The following is a 14,887-nucleotide window of genomic DNA, read 5'->3' on the forward strand; positions in this document are numbered from 1 at the left end:
AAACAAATGGGAAAGCTATCGGACAGCTTTCTTCTGAGTTAATCTGACAGAAATTCCCTTATATCAACCCCCTAAATGAATTGCCATCTGAATGTTTGAGTTTTATTATGGAGGAGCCATGTAAATATTTTGTAGATGTTACCCTGAGAAACAATTATCGTTCTTGCTGTATTAGCTTTCCAAAGAGTGCTTAAGAGCATTTTCTGTGAATTCCCTAATGACAAACGTGCTAATGTGCACTTAAAATCTTCCAAATGTGCTTGTAAACTGAATCTTAGTATTGCATTAAGAGTTCATCACTTCTGTCTACAAGTATTCAGGCAACAATACACATTTCCTTTCTATCTAATAAATGGTGGTACAATAATTGAATAAAACACGCCATAAATCTGAAGACAACAATGTTGCACAATCTGTGAATAATTAAGTTAGATTAATTACATTATTAAAATGAAAGCAAAGTGACGCAGCAATTAGACTGGGTGATTATGAGTCCAAAAACATGTCAGGATATAAAGCATTAAATCAAGAATTCAATATAAAGCTGTATGAGTATAGAAAAGCACAGCCGTAAACAGCGGTGCATTATTGTTAGAACTCATCTGTCAAGAAACATCAAAGTGGTTTTGTCATTTGTATACCAAACTTTGTCAACAATTTGGTGCGATACATTAAAAGTAACTTTCTAAAGTCTTGCTCTTCTGGTGTTAGGCATTTGCCATAAATGTAAACCCATGGTCTTTTTAACAAACAGTAGAGGCACAAATTCCATGTTGTAGTAGTGAGACCTACAGTATGACAGATACACTATTATCATAATATTAACATATGAAAAATAGCTATTCCTTCCGAGCTGATTTTGGCCTTCCCCACCTCATAGAACTGGACCTTCTCAACTATATCCAAAACTTTTAATCATACAACCTCATGATTTTAATACTGTGAAATAGATATTCAAATATCATTCAAACAGCATTCAAATATTAAAATTATTACTTTAACAATTGTATTATATTATTATAACAATTTTAACTACCATTAACCAAACCCATTACCAAAGTTATTTCTTTAATTTAAGGAAAATATAAATGTATCACTAACTATAAACCAACATTTGGTCCCATTCTAAGTAGCCTTTAATGAATGACAGCTTAATTTATGATATATTTGCAACTTACAAACCTATTCTGCAAAGCATTTTTAGGAACACTTTACTATGGGGAACACTATTCACTATTAAAGGCACAATATGTAAGATTTTTGTAATAAAATATCCATAAACTTGCACAGCGTGATATACTAACAGGTAATTAACAGGTGCCGTGATGAATAGATAATCAGTGTTATGTCATAATGTTATGCTTGATCAGTGTATTTCATGCAGTTGTTTACTTACATTATCCCAAAAGTTCTCAAGCATTTGTAAATCCGGAGATATTCCAATTGTAAATAATGACTCATTCCTTGTCACTGTTGCCTATCAATGACGTGATATCTGTGCTATCCTCAGTTTCCACTTGGTAAGATAATGGATGGATGCCATTATCTTATCATATCATTCTACTGCAAAACAAATTTACCTGCGGGTATTAATAAAGTAACCTAACCTTGTAGAAACCATTGCAACACACGTGTACAAATGCGGTAGTGGTGGTTATACAGCATCTAGCACACCACTGTTCTGTCGTCATCATGGTTCATGATTATTCATTGGTGAGTACAGAAAATCCCCCAAAACGTAAACGTAGATCAACTGAGGCAAGCAGGCTTTGGAACAACCAGAGAAATAAAACAAGGATCAATAAAACAAAAACAATTGTTATTGTTTTGAAAATGCAACATATTGTGCTTTTAAAGTCCCAGTGAACCGGAAGTTGCAACTGATTTTATTTCAGTGCTGTGACGTATTGCCAAGTGAAACGGAATATTGAATAGAGGGCAGGGTTTCACTCCAGCGCTCCTCCTCTCCATCTCATGCTCATAGCAGACTAACGGTTGGAGGGGAGTGGTTAAGGATATTCAAACCCAAGCCGTCACACAGTCGTCATCGGAAAGGGAACGCCATTCAAGACCATAAGTTACTTTTCAGATTTTGATTAAAGATTACCACGGCAAACAATTTTATTATGTGTATTAACTTGCACGGATTAGTTGTTCACCCTAAGACCTGTAATGTGGGCTAACAAAGTAAATAAGAACAATTTTGATTTCATGAGGACTTTAACTATGACTTTTACCTCAATAAACTCCTAATTGACTGCTCATTCATATTTTTTGTAGCGTTTAATTTTAGGTATTGGGTAGGACCAACCTAGAAACACAGACATGAACAGAACAGATAAACAGATCAAAAATAAATGTCACAGGTCGGGGGGGTCAAACCAGTCTACACCCACCCCTAAAACCCAGGACCACCTCGAGGAGCGTGCCCGAGATCAGATAGACAAGGAATCAGAGTAAAACAAGTTTTATTTATTTAAAAGTTTTATATAAAAAGTCTCAATGCGGCCTCTGGGTCCACCCACCGATGCGGGGGCCGAACCACTGACCAGAGGAGGGGAGGGGAAGTCGGTCACCTGTCCGACACGCAGGTGAGTGTCCTGGTAAGTAGAACGGTATAGGACAATTGAGCAAAACAGAGTCTTTAGTCGAAGGGGGGCCTTCCTTTGGATGGACAGGGGAGTCTCCTGGTAAGTGGAACTTGTTAGAACATTTGAACAGAACAGAGATTTAAATCGGGAAGGTCCTTCTTTTGGACGGACAGGTGAGTCTCCTGGTAAGTAGAATTTGTTAGAACATCGAGCAGAGCAGAGTCACTTTATCCATGCATGCACGTGTTTCTTCAGTACAAGCCAAAGGCTTACCGCTAGGGTATACTTCTGCAGGGCAGGCAGGGGTAGGCTCACTAAGTGTCTCCCTTCCAGGCGGAAGAATGTTGGCTGACGCGTGCTCCGGTCAGCAGATGAGGAAAGTTCACTGAGTGTCTCACTCTATGCGGACATCACATGGGTGGCCGTTGGCGGAGGGATGCTCTGTTAACAACAGGATAGGTTATTCAACTACACACGTATTTCCCCATAGGGCAAGAGAACAGGCTTACGGCTGGGTGTGCTTCTATCAAGCAGGCAGAGGTAGGTTCACTGGGTGGCGCACTTTAGGCGGACATCACACGGAAGGCCATTGGTGGAGGAATGCTCTGTTAACAACAGGATAGGTTATTCAACTGCACACATATTTCCCCAGGGGACAAGAGAACAGGCTTACGGCTGGGTGTGTTTCTATCCAACAGGCAGAGGTAGGTTCAATGGGTGGCTCACCTTCTTTTGACTCGGGCAGTCATCACATAGAGGAGCACTGATCGAGGGATTGCTTTACTGACAGACAGAGTACATTATACAATGCATATCTTCTTTCCACATTTGCATAAAGGGGGTATTCACATTCAACACCTGAAATCCTTCTTCAGGGACAACGGATAAGGATAGGAAAAATAGGGAGTGCAACGGCAGTCAATTTAATCCCCACACACTGCAACCTCACTTCAACGCAATACTGTGCAACACATCAATTCAGGCACTGCATATCCACTCACTCAGTGCAATAAGGCCAGCACTCACCCGTTGGTCAATCCCTCCACTGTCGTACTGAATCCATTTCTTCAGATGTTGGATGGGTTAAGATGCCTTTTTACTGAAGCGTGGAGGACACTCCCTTAACACTCGATCACACTCATAAGAAGAGACAATAGTTCAATGATGACTTGGTTCAAACGCTCTCTCAGGTGACAATGACACTCGTGATCAGTACACTTCATATTCAGTTCAGTACAACTTCATATTCAGTTCAGTGCAGGTGCATACATTCAATGAAATCCGATACTCATACTACTTATTCAATTCAATTCAATTCAATTCAAATTTATTTGTATAGCGCTTTTCACAATACACATTGTTTCAAAGCAGCTTCACAGAAAGTGCATTTCATAAATGTACATTGAAAAATGTTAGAAAAGAGAATGTTAAAGAAAAAATGTTAGGATAAGTTAATCAATCATGTATTATTTTAGGCCATAACAACGCTGGCGTTGAGTCGTCTCTTCACAGGCGTCGAGTCGTCTCATCACAGGTGTCGGGGCATCTGAAGTCTCCATCAGAGGCTCGATACAAACTGGAGCTGACGAACTAGTTACCTCGGGACTAGTGTCCCGAGATAACAACAGAAAAGCAGATGGGAAATAAATAGCATAGCTGCTGTTCAGAATATTAATGCTGTTGGTGCGATTTAACTGTAGTATAAAACTTAATTATAATGTGAATGCTTGGCTAAAGAGATGCGTCTTTAATCTAGTTTTAAACTGGGACAGCGTGTCTGAACCTCGAACAATATCCGGAAGACTATTCCAGAGTTTAGGAGTTAAATGTGAAAAAGCCCTCCCTCCTTTAGTGGACTTAGATATCCTAGGAATGACCAGAAGCCTCGAGTTTAGTGATCTTAAAGAGCGCGATGGATTGTAGGGCGATAAAAGATCAGTTAAATACACTGGAGCTAACCCATTTAGGGCTTTATAGGTCAGTAGCAATACTTTGTAATTGATACGGAACTTAATAGGTAACCAGTGTAGAGATGATAAAATTGGTGTTATATGATCATATTTTCTTGACCTAGTAAGCACTCTAGCAGCTGCGTTTTGGACTAACTGCAGTTTGTTTATCGATGATGCAGGACAACCAGCTAATAAAGCATTACAGTAATCTAGTCTCGAGGTCATGAATGCATGAACTAACTTTTCTGCATCAGAAATAGATAGCATGTTACGTAGCTTGGCAATGTTTCTAAGGTGGAAAAATGCCGTTCTTGTAACATATGAAATATGATTTTCGAAAGACAAGTTGCGGTCTAATATAACACCCAGGTCTCTTACTGTAGTGGATAAAGCGACAGGACATCCTTCCAAGTTAAAGTTGTATTGTGAGAGGTTTTGTGGGCAATTTTTTGGACCAATAAGTAACACCTCCGTTTTATCTGAATTTAATAGCAGAAAATTACACGTCATCCAGTGTTTAATATCATCAACACACGCTGTCAGTTTAGATAATTTAGCGTTTTCATCTGGTCGTGATGAAATATATAATTGAGTGTCATCAGCATAACAGTGGAAATTAATTCCATGTTTTCTTATAATATTACCAAGTGGCAGCATATATATTGAGAATAGCAGAGGGCCTAGCACGGATCCTTGCGGCACCCCATAGTCTACTGATGTTATCTTTTGATTTTTCCCCATTTAGACAGACAAAATGGTAGCGGTCTGATAAATACGATCTAAACCAGTTTAATGCCTGTCCCTGAACACCAGTGTAATTTTGAAGTCGATCTAATAGTATTTTATGATCTATAGTATCGAACGCAGCACTAAGATCAAGTAGAACTAGTATTGAGATACAGCCTTGGTCAGAAGCTAGAAGTAAATCATTTGTGATTTTAACGAGTGCAGTTTCTGTGCTGTGATGCTGCCTGAATCCTGATTGAAATTTTTCATAGATATCATTTTCTTGCAAGAAAGAGCACAATTGAGCGGACACAACTTTTTCTAGTATTTTAGACATGAATGGAAGATTTGATATTGGTCTGTAATTTGCTAGGTTATTATGATCTAATTGTGGCTTCTTAATGAGAGGCTTTATGACTGCCAACTTGAATATTCTTGGAACATGACCTAAAGATAAAGACGAGTTAATAATATTGAGAAGAGGCTCTTCCACTACAGGTAACAACTCTTTCAGTAGTTTAGTGGGTATTGGATCTAATAAACATGTTGTTGGTTTAGATGCAATGATAAGTTTATTTAGCTCTTCCTGTCCTATGGTTGTAAAGCGGTGTAGTAGTTCTTGAGGGGCGATAATTGCGGTTGAATCATAAGACATCATTAATGATTGTACATTTACAATTTTGTTTCTGATGCTTTCTATTTTGTCAGCGAAGAAGTTCATAAAATCATTACTACTAAACTGTAACGGAATATTTTGTTCAGGCGATGCTTGTTTATTTGTTAGTCTAGCCACAGTGTTAAATAAAAACCTTGGGTTATTTTGGTTATTTTCTATTAGTTTGCGGAGATGCTCAGCCCTGGCTGCTTTTAGGGCCTTTTTATAACGTGACATACTTTCTTTCCATGCGATTCTAAAGACCTCTAAATTAGTTTGTTTCCATTTACGCTCTAAGTTACGAGTTTCTCTCTTGATAACATGTGTAGCACTGTTGTACCATGGTGCTTTAGTTTTCTCTCTAACCTTTTTTAATCTAATTGGTGCTACAATTTCTAATGTACTAGAGAAAATGGTGCTCATACTGCTAGTCATTTCCTCTAGTTCATCTGTTTGTTTGGGTTCACTTAGCAGCTGAGCCAGATCAGGTAAGGTATTTGAGAATCTATCTATAGTGGTTGGAAGGATTGTTCTGCCTGGTCGATAACGTGGCGCAACATGACAGATTTCAGCAGTACGCAGTATGCAAGTTACCATGTAATGGTCAGTGACATCATCACTTTGTGGTATAATATCTATATCGGTTGGGTTGGTTCCATGTGATATAATTAAATCTAGTGTGTGATTAAGACGATGAGTGGGACCAGTGACGTTTTGCTTGACCCCAAAGGAATTTAATAGATCTGTAAACGCAGCCCCTAACGCGTCATTTGTGTTATCTACGTGTATGTTAAAATCTCCAACAATTAATGCTTTATCGACGTTGACCAATAGATCTGAGAGAAAGTCTGCAAACTCTTTTAGGAAAGCAGCATAGGGCCCTGGAGGTCTATATACAGTAGCCAAGGCTAGAGATAATACAGATTTCTTTCTTACATCTAATAGCGTGACATTTAGCACTAGTACTTCAAATGAATTAAACCTGTGACCTGTTTTCTGGGTAACATTAAGAATATCTCTATATATTGTTGCAACACCGCCGCCACGACCAATCAGACGGGGCTCATGCTTATAACAGTATCCTGGCGGAGTAGACTCATTTAGACCGAAATAATCATTTGGCATAAAGCCAGGTTTCAGTAAGGCAAAGTACATCGAAACTATTATCTGTGACCATTTCATTTACAATAACCGCCTTAGGTGTGAGCGATCTAATGTTTAGAAGACCTAGTTTTAGAAATTGTTTTTGTTCACTAATATTGAGATTTTCTGGTTTAATCACAATTAGATTTTTCCTAGATCCTACAGTAGATTTAATGTTTGACCTCACTAAACGAGGAATAGACACAGTTTCTATATAATGTTCTACATTGGTACTTATGTCAATTAAGTTAGTACAAAATTGGTTTTGTTCACTAATATTGAGATTTTCTGGTTTAATCACAATTAGATTTTTCCTAGATCTTACAGTAGATGTAAGGTTTGACCTCACTAAACGAGGAATAGACACAGTTTCTATATAATGTTCTACACAGTTATGTTCAGACACAGTTTCTATATAATGTTCTACATTGGTACTTATGTCAATTAAGTTAGGACAGCAAATACTGTTATTTGGACTTTGACTTACTAGTCATACTTATCTCCGTTCTGATGTTGATGGCGTTTCTCCAGTCTGTACTCAACTCTGTAACTCCTTTCAACCGTATCCATGCAAATGCCACTTCACCCTTTGTACAGCCGCGCCTTTGCGCACCCTCAAGAAACCTCCGTGAACCAACACACCCAATGAAGAAAGGACTTCTCTCGGTGAAGGAAGAACGCTGCACTGTCTCTCTACTTCCTTTTTATACTCTCCTCTGTCATCTCTCACACCTGCTCATCATCCGCCATTAGCCACCATTTTGTAGGGGCACACGGAACAACTTCTAACGGGACTTAGTTCCGCCTCACTTCGTCACCTTGTGACATAAATTCTAAAGGTGACAATATGTGCTTTATAAGTGCTAATAAACAGCCAATATACTAGTATTAGCATTTAAATAACTAATAAGCAACTAGTTAATGGCGAGGATTGAACCCTAAAATAAAGTTACCAATTTTTTTTTAATTGTGTGCATTTAATTTTGATGAATATTTATAGCAAAAACATTATAAAATGCTCCAATGTATGGTAACAGCCTTCCTGTAATTAAAACAGTATAGCATAGCGCTAACATCGCCATTGGAAGGCAAATTAATTTAATCCAGGGAATGCATGAATTGAAATTTATTTTTTTATAACTGAATACAATGTAGGCCACTTTGGATAAAAGTGTCTGCCAAATGCATAGATGCAAATGTAAAGATTACAGAAGTATCAAAATATTAGATCCTTTAATGGTATCTCTTTGAAACAAGGTTACTACAAAAATCCTATAATATTTAGTTTGATAACATATTCTGAAGGTTAAGCAATTCCTTTTTACTATTTTTATCAAGAAAATACAAGTTTCAGTCCCTATTTTGTACTCTCTTCATGGAAAGTGAATTCATGTTCTGATATTGGATGTATTTTGCACACTTAAGTGTGTTACACCCTGTTTCCACCCGGTATCACCATCTACTTTGGGTGATCTGATCAAAAGCACATTGCTGACACATCCAACTCATACACTCAAATGCAACTCCTGGGATTTTAAGGTAAGGTTCTCTAAATTCATGACTACATACACTCTCAGAGATACAAAAGCTGTCACTGGGATGGTACCCTTTCTAATATGTACCATTTAGATGCTAAAATGTGCACTATTGGTACCAATATGTACCTTTTAAAGTACTAAAATGCACTCTTTAGGTACAAAGGTGTATCTTTCGAAAGGGTACTGTGACAGATTGACAGATTTTTCTGACATCATTAAGTCAGAGTTGCTCATTGCTATTTCAGTTAGCATCTGTATTACCTGAACTTCAGATGTGTGCTTGCTTTACATAATTTACATTTATTCATGAAGCAGACACTTTCATCCAAAGCAAATTATCTATGTCACTGTGTAGATGACAGCCAATTCCAATATCCAATATCCAATATATCCAATCAGATCACCCAAGACGGATGTTATAAGACAAAGTGTAAATGTGGCCTTATGCAAAAGCACAACCATTTTCCAAACCGCTAGTGTTCAGCAGTATGAACATGAAAGTTGAATGCATAGATGACTTGTGTAATGAGCCATACCAAGCCACATTAAAGAGACTTTCAGCTCCAAACCCACATTCTGATTGCAGTGTGGGAATTAAATGTCTATCGAGTCATCAGAGACAGACGCTCATCATAGGTGATCAACCTTTTTTCATCTGCAAGTCTTTGCATGATCAGTTACTGACAGCACAATACGGTCTGAAGGCCCCAGATGAGCATTTCCATGCTCACAAAAGTGGCAGACCAAAGCTTTCTTTTCCCCCCAGGGAAGTCGTATTTTCTTCTTCTTTGTTTTCGCCGTACGCATTTTATGTTTCTTTGTCTGTGTCGGGTTTTGAAGATTCTGCGAGAGGCTGCGACGGCTCCTTATCCAATTTCTCCAGAGAGCCACAATGTTTTCAATATGCTGATGTACTGCATTCCCTTTCACTTTTATAAATGGGCTGCGATATTAAAATGAACACCCCTATCCTGAAATCCATTTACTCTCTTGCTGGTTTAAAACCATCACTGAATTGAAATAAATTTGTTCCTCCACCTTCAGGTAATATTCATTAAAATAACTTTAATGAAAACAGCTGCAATCCATGTCACTTGCCTATGTTTCCTCATATCTTCGGTCTGTTCAAAATCTCCATTTATACAGATTCCTCTTCTAGCTGAAAAATACTTTCATCAACCTGAGCAAAAAAAAAAACAAATAAGCCAAGAGATTTAATGTGAGTTTTTTTTTTTTACTGTGCAATTAATGCAATGCATGTTTCTGTGGTAACAACAAAGTCAACTATAAAATAATACCCATATTGTGCTGCACTGTGGAATATAGGGTAGTGTTCTTATTCAGGATCGGTTCCAATTTGTAGAAAATATCACAAGTGAATGACATTCTGCTCTGTTAACGGTTCTCTTTTTTTTTTTGCAGAGGCAGATAAAATACCATTCTAAAGATTTCTGATATACTTATTCAACAGCGCCACAGTCCTGTTAGTGAATCACATGTGAAAAGATGCCAATTATGAGTATGCCAGATTATCAAACAGATTATGAGTTGGTTCTTTTTAGTGAATCAAACATTGTCTCACTTACAACTGTGAGATTTGAAGGGGTCGTATTACAGTATGCCCTTTTACGAAGTGAATTTAGTTTTTGGAGTGTACTATAATATGCTTTCATGTTTGATGTACATGTTTGATAAACATGTTATTTTTCACATATTTGACATTATTACAGCAACTCTCTCCCCAGTCTGTCTCGAGTGGACCTTTTAGGTCCTGTTCCGATTAAGCCCCTCCTTCCGAAATACATAATGTGCTCTGATTGCTTAGCTGACCCAGTGTGTTGTGACTGCAACACTTCGCGAGTGTGTTTGAGAAACCATAACCGCAAGTTATACTTAGATGTAAATATTAAAGATTGCGTCAATTTCAAACCAAATCAAGCCTGATTCAGACTTAAGCATGTGAACAAAAAAGAGGATCATGCAGAACATATTTCATGCATGGATTTTGCAAGTACTTTTGACGCGATCGTCCCGAGTTCGAATCCGCCTTTTGTAGAGTGGAACGAGATGCTGTGCTAGCTTTTAGCGCTTTTGGGAAAGATCTTTATCGTGACCAGCTGTGAATAGTGTGTCTAACAGGTCAATGAAATTGACCCGGAGGTATTTATAGCCTCGGCTGGTGACATCATCAGTGCACCTGCTACTTGAGGCTATAAATAGATGAGCTCCAGCTGTTTCACTTCAGGTCTTTTTTGTTTGAAGAGCAGTCCTCGGGTCTCATCAACACGGCAACGTAGCGCAGCAGCTCGTTACGCTTTATCAGGGAACAGGGTTACAGTCAAGAAACCCGAACCATTCCCTTCCAAAAGCTTCACTTAATGCTGCGCTAGCTTTTTGGGAATGAGAATTCCCACGCCACCATGCATGATGGTGTCTGGACCCCTTACATTGTGTAGGTGTGCACAAGAATGCAAGAAGCCTCAGACATTAGCTTGTGATGTCGACTCAAGGACGTGAGAGCCCAGAGTGGCATGAGCATCCAAACTATAAAATCTAATGAATGTGTGCGGAGAGGACCAACCTGCCGCATCACAAACACTTTGTAAGGGGGCACCCCTTACTAATGCAGAAGAGGAGGCGACCCCCCTGGTGGAGTGAGCCCTTAAACCTATTGGCAAATCTTGACCGCGTGCCTCATAAGCAAGAACAATAGCATCCCTGACCCAATGTGACATGGTTTGTTTGGTGGCGGCAGAACCTCTGTTACGGCCCCCATGATAAACAAACAGTTGCTCTGACTGATTGGACGTTGCGGTGGACGTAGGCCTGAAGAGCACGGACTGGACACAGTCTAGGAAGTTTCTCCTGATCTGGCGTTTCGAACGGCAAAGGACAGACGGTTTCAAGAGTGACAGGATGTATTGTCGAGAAAAGAACCTTTTGTAAATGTACAGCCCGACAGGGAGGCATCTGCCGATAACAATCTGCGACGACAAGACGCCAAGGTGCCAAGGCAAGAAACCGGGGTCTGAACCATATAGTTAGTGTACGAAACCACGCAGCGCGCCACTTTTATTTGCCTTGAGGACTGGCCCTAAAATCCTCTGGTTTTGAGCCACACGGTCTTATGTGCAACAACCCCAAAGGAAAACCCGTGGATGCCATGAGACCTAACACTCTTCGGTGCTGAAGAACAGTGAGATCTTGGCCTAGCCTGACTTTGCTCAGGGTATGCTGAATGGTCTCAGTTTGAGTGGGAACATTTGTGCCCACCTAGTGACCGATAAACCAAACAAACCCTAGATATGTTGTTCTCTGGGCAGGAGAAAGAACACTTTTCTTGGTATTGAGTCTCAACCCAAGAGGAACTAGATAACCCACTGTGTCTGTGTTGAAGCGCCATCTCTCACGATTGTGCTAATATTAGCAATCGTGTATATAATTCAAAATGTGAATGCCCCGGAATCCTAATTGAGCCAGTACTACATCCATGTATTTTATATACGTAGGGTTACAAGGGGACGATTTCGTCCCGGTCGTGGAACACTGAACCAGCTCTATACCCTTTCCAGGGTGCTGGGGGGTTCATGGGAGTTTGCCCAACCTTGTTCTAAATGGCTTCATGAGGAGGTAGGTCTCTTTAATGTATATTCAGACACAGGAGAGAGATAGATTGTGAACGTCTCTTCCACTTGGGCCATCTTCGCATACCCACGTGATCTCGCACCCACGATAGTCTAAAATGTTGACGTCAAGGGCACAAAAACATGTGATGTATATAGTTTTCTCCATGACTTTGATAGTTCAGTCCTCAAAGAAAGGGAGAGACTGACGTTGTGGTCCCTCCCCCCTGCCACCAGACAAGCTTACTGTGTTTGGGGATCTCTCGTTCATGGGGCCAGTCACTGTAACCTGGCAACCTCGCGAGCAACCACCTCTAGTAATTTCTCGACGGATTTGTTATTGTGCGAGGATCGCTCAGGGAGCGGCTGCTCGAAGTCCGCAGACCCGAGAGATTCAACATCATCGTCCCCCCGAAGAAGCACCGGAGCGTGCTTCGGGATGGCGCAAGGAAACGAGTGGATCTGGTGAACGGACCCGTCTCTTGCTTGTCAACCAAATCCATACGGGAGCCCCACAACGTGGGTGCGGACTGAAATTAGCGAAGACGAGCACGAAGCATTTTAACTGTAAGCTTGCAGTGCTCGCACTCGCCTGGTTCAATGCAGCGACCGCATGCTCTTCCCCAAACACACAAAGCAGTAATAGTGTGTATCCAGTTCTCTTCTTTTTTGCATCTGGAAGAGAACATGGAGGAACACAGCGTTTACTCTGCTGACTCATTTTCAACTGATTAGATTTCTTTCAACTTGAACTCTTTTCACTGATGTTTGTAACAGAGATGAGAAAGGGAGAAATCTGCACACTACCAGCTGAAAACTAACTCCTAACAAAGATCTCAAGGGAAGTTTGAAAGGTAGAGAGAGTTCCCTTTCGTTCAGTCACTACGACGCAACGTTAGTGACTAACGAATGGGGGTTTCGCTTAGAAGCCTATCATCTTCGAGCTTAGAAAAAACGCCCAATGGTGTGCCAATGCCATGGGGCATGCGGAATTTGCATATGTAACTCCGCCTCACCGCATGAGTATAAAAGGAAGTACGTGGCAATATCGCATTATGTTTCTGCTTTCGGAGCCAAGAGAACCTACCTCTTCACTCCTACAGCCTTCTGAGACTCTGTCAGCTTCTTCGAGACGAGCAGCTTTCCAGTCGGTGTTGGTGTTACGGCACGTTCCAGTGATCGCATACTTCCTGCCTGCTGATCTGCGCAGTGGTCCGTTTGACTGCTGGTGTGTGTTTCCCTGGGCACTTCGGCATCGACTGCGAGGCTTCCTCTCACAAAAAGAGCTTGCGCGTGGCACGTCCTTTTCAGGATGTCTCACCCGTGCACTTCTGGGTGCGGTAGATCTTTGCAGCCTTTCGACGGGCACGAGCGCTGTTTGACGTGTTTGGGCTTTCAGGACGCTCAAGCGGCGCTCGTGGATGACTCATGTTCTCTCTGCGGGAACACGGCCATCTCGGTGTTATGGTCGAGACTCCCCGTACTCCGTGCTGATGCCGGAGCGAGAGTCCCCTCTGCCACACCCCAATCTGCGGTCTCCACAGGAGGCTGCACTTTGGCTGGTGGCCAGGGTGACCTGAGGGTGACGGTGTGGAACAAAGCTCCGACGCTCATTCCTCGGCCCACACCCCCCTCTCATGCACCTGACCCGGTCCGTGTCCAGGCGTCTACATCGGGGCCGGCTCCTGCCGTCCCGACTGTGGCGTTTGGTGCGGCGGAGGATGAAGAGATGTCTATCGCCGCATCACAAGGTGGGCGCCGCATCACCTTCGGGTGCGCCAGCATTGCCCGAGTCGGACCCAGAGTTGACAGCCATGCTCTCTCGGGCCGCCGCACCGCTTGGGTTGGAGTGGAACCCTCTGCCCCGACCTGAGCGTTCGCGGTTGGATGATTGGTTTTTGGGGGCGGCGCGCTCGGACACCCGTCCGGCCGCCCCTCCAATTCGTTTCTTCCCCGAGGTGCATGAAGAGATTGCGCGGTCCTGGAAAAACCCGTTGTCTTCCCGTGATCGTTTGGCGAACTCTTCCGCCTTCACCTCCCTCGATGGAGCCGCGGCTCGTGGGTACACTGGGGTCCCCCCAGTCGATCGCTCTGTTGCGATGCAACTGTGTCCGCAGAGTGCTTCGACCTGGCACGGTGACCCAGAGCACCCCTCCAAAGCCTGTAGGTTTTCGTCATCCCTGGTGGCGAAGACCTATAGAGCTGCGGGGCAGGCCGCCGCTTCTTTGCACGCCATGGCAACTCTTCAGGCTTACCAAGCCAAGTTGCTATGTGACTTGCACAAGGGTGGGGCTGACCCAGGACTCAGCAATGAGTTGCGTGCCGCCACCGACCTCGCTCTCCGGGCGACGAAGGTGACCGCACGCTCCCTGGGTCAGGTGATGTCCACAAATGTGGTCCAGGAGTGACACCTATGGCTCACCCTGGCCGATATGCGCGACGGTGAGCGAACCCGGTTCCTCGACGCTCCCATATCCCAGGATGGGCTATTCAGCGGGGCGGTCGAGAGCTTCGCCCAACAGTTCTCGGCCGCTCAGAAGCAGACTGAGGCCATAAAACACATACTGCCCCGGCGGTCAGCTGCTTTCTCCACCCCACCGCCCGCGCAGTTGCCTCAGCCTGCTCGCCGCCGAGGGCGCCCTCCTGCGGTTCCCTCAAC

The sequence above is a fragment of the Gobio gobio genome (genome assembly GCF_949357685.1).
Source record: "Gobio gobio genome assembly, chromosome: 9".
NCBI classification, from domain to species: domain Eukaryota; kingdom Metazoa; phylum Chordata; class Actinopteri; order Cypriniformes; family Gobionidae; genus Gobio; species Gobio gobio.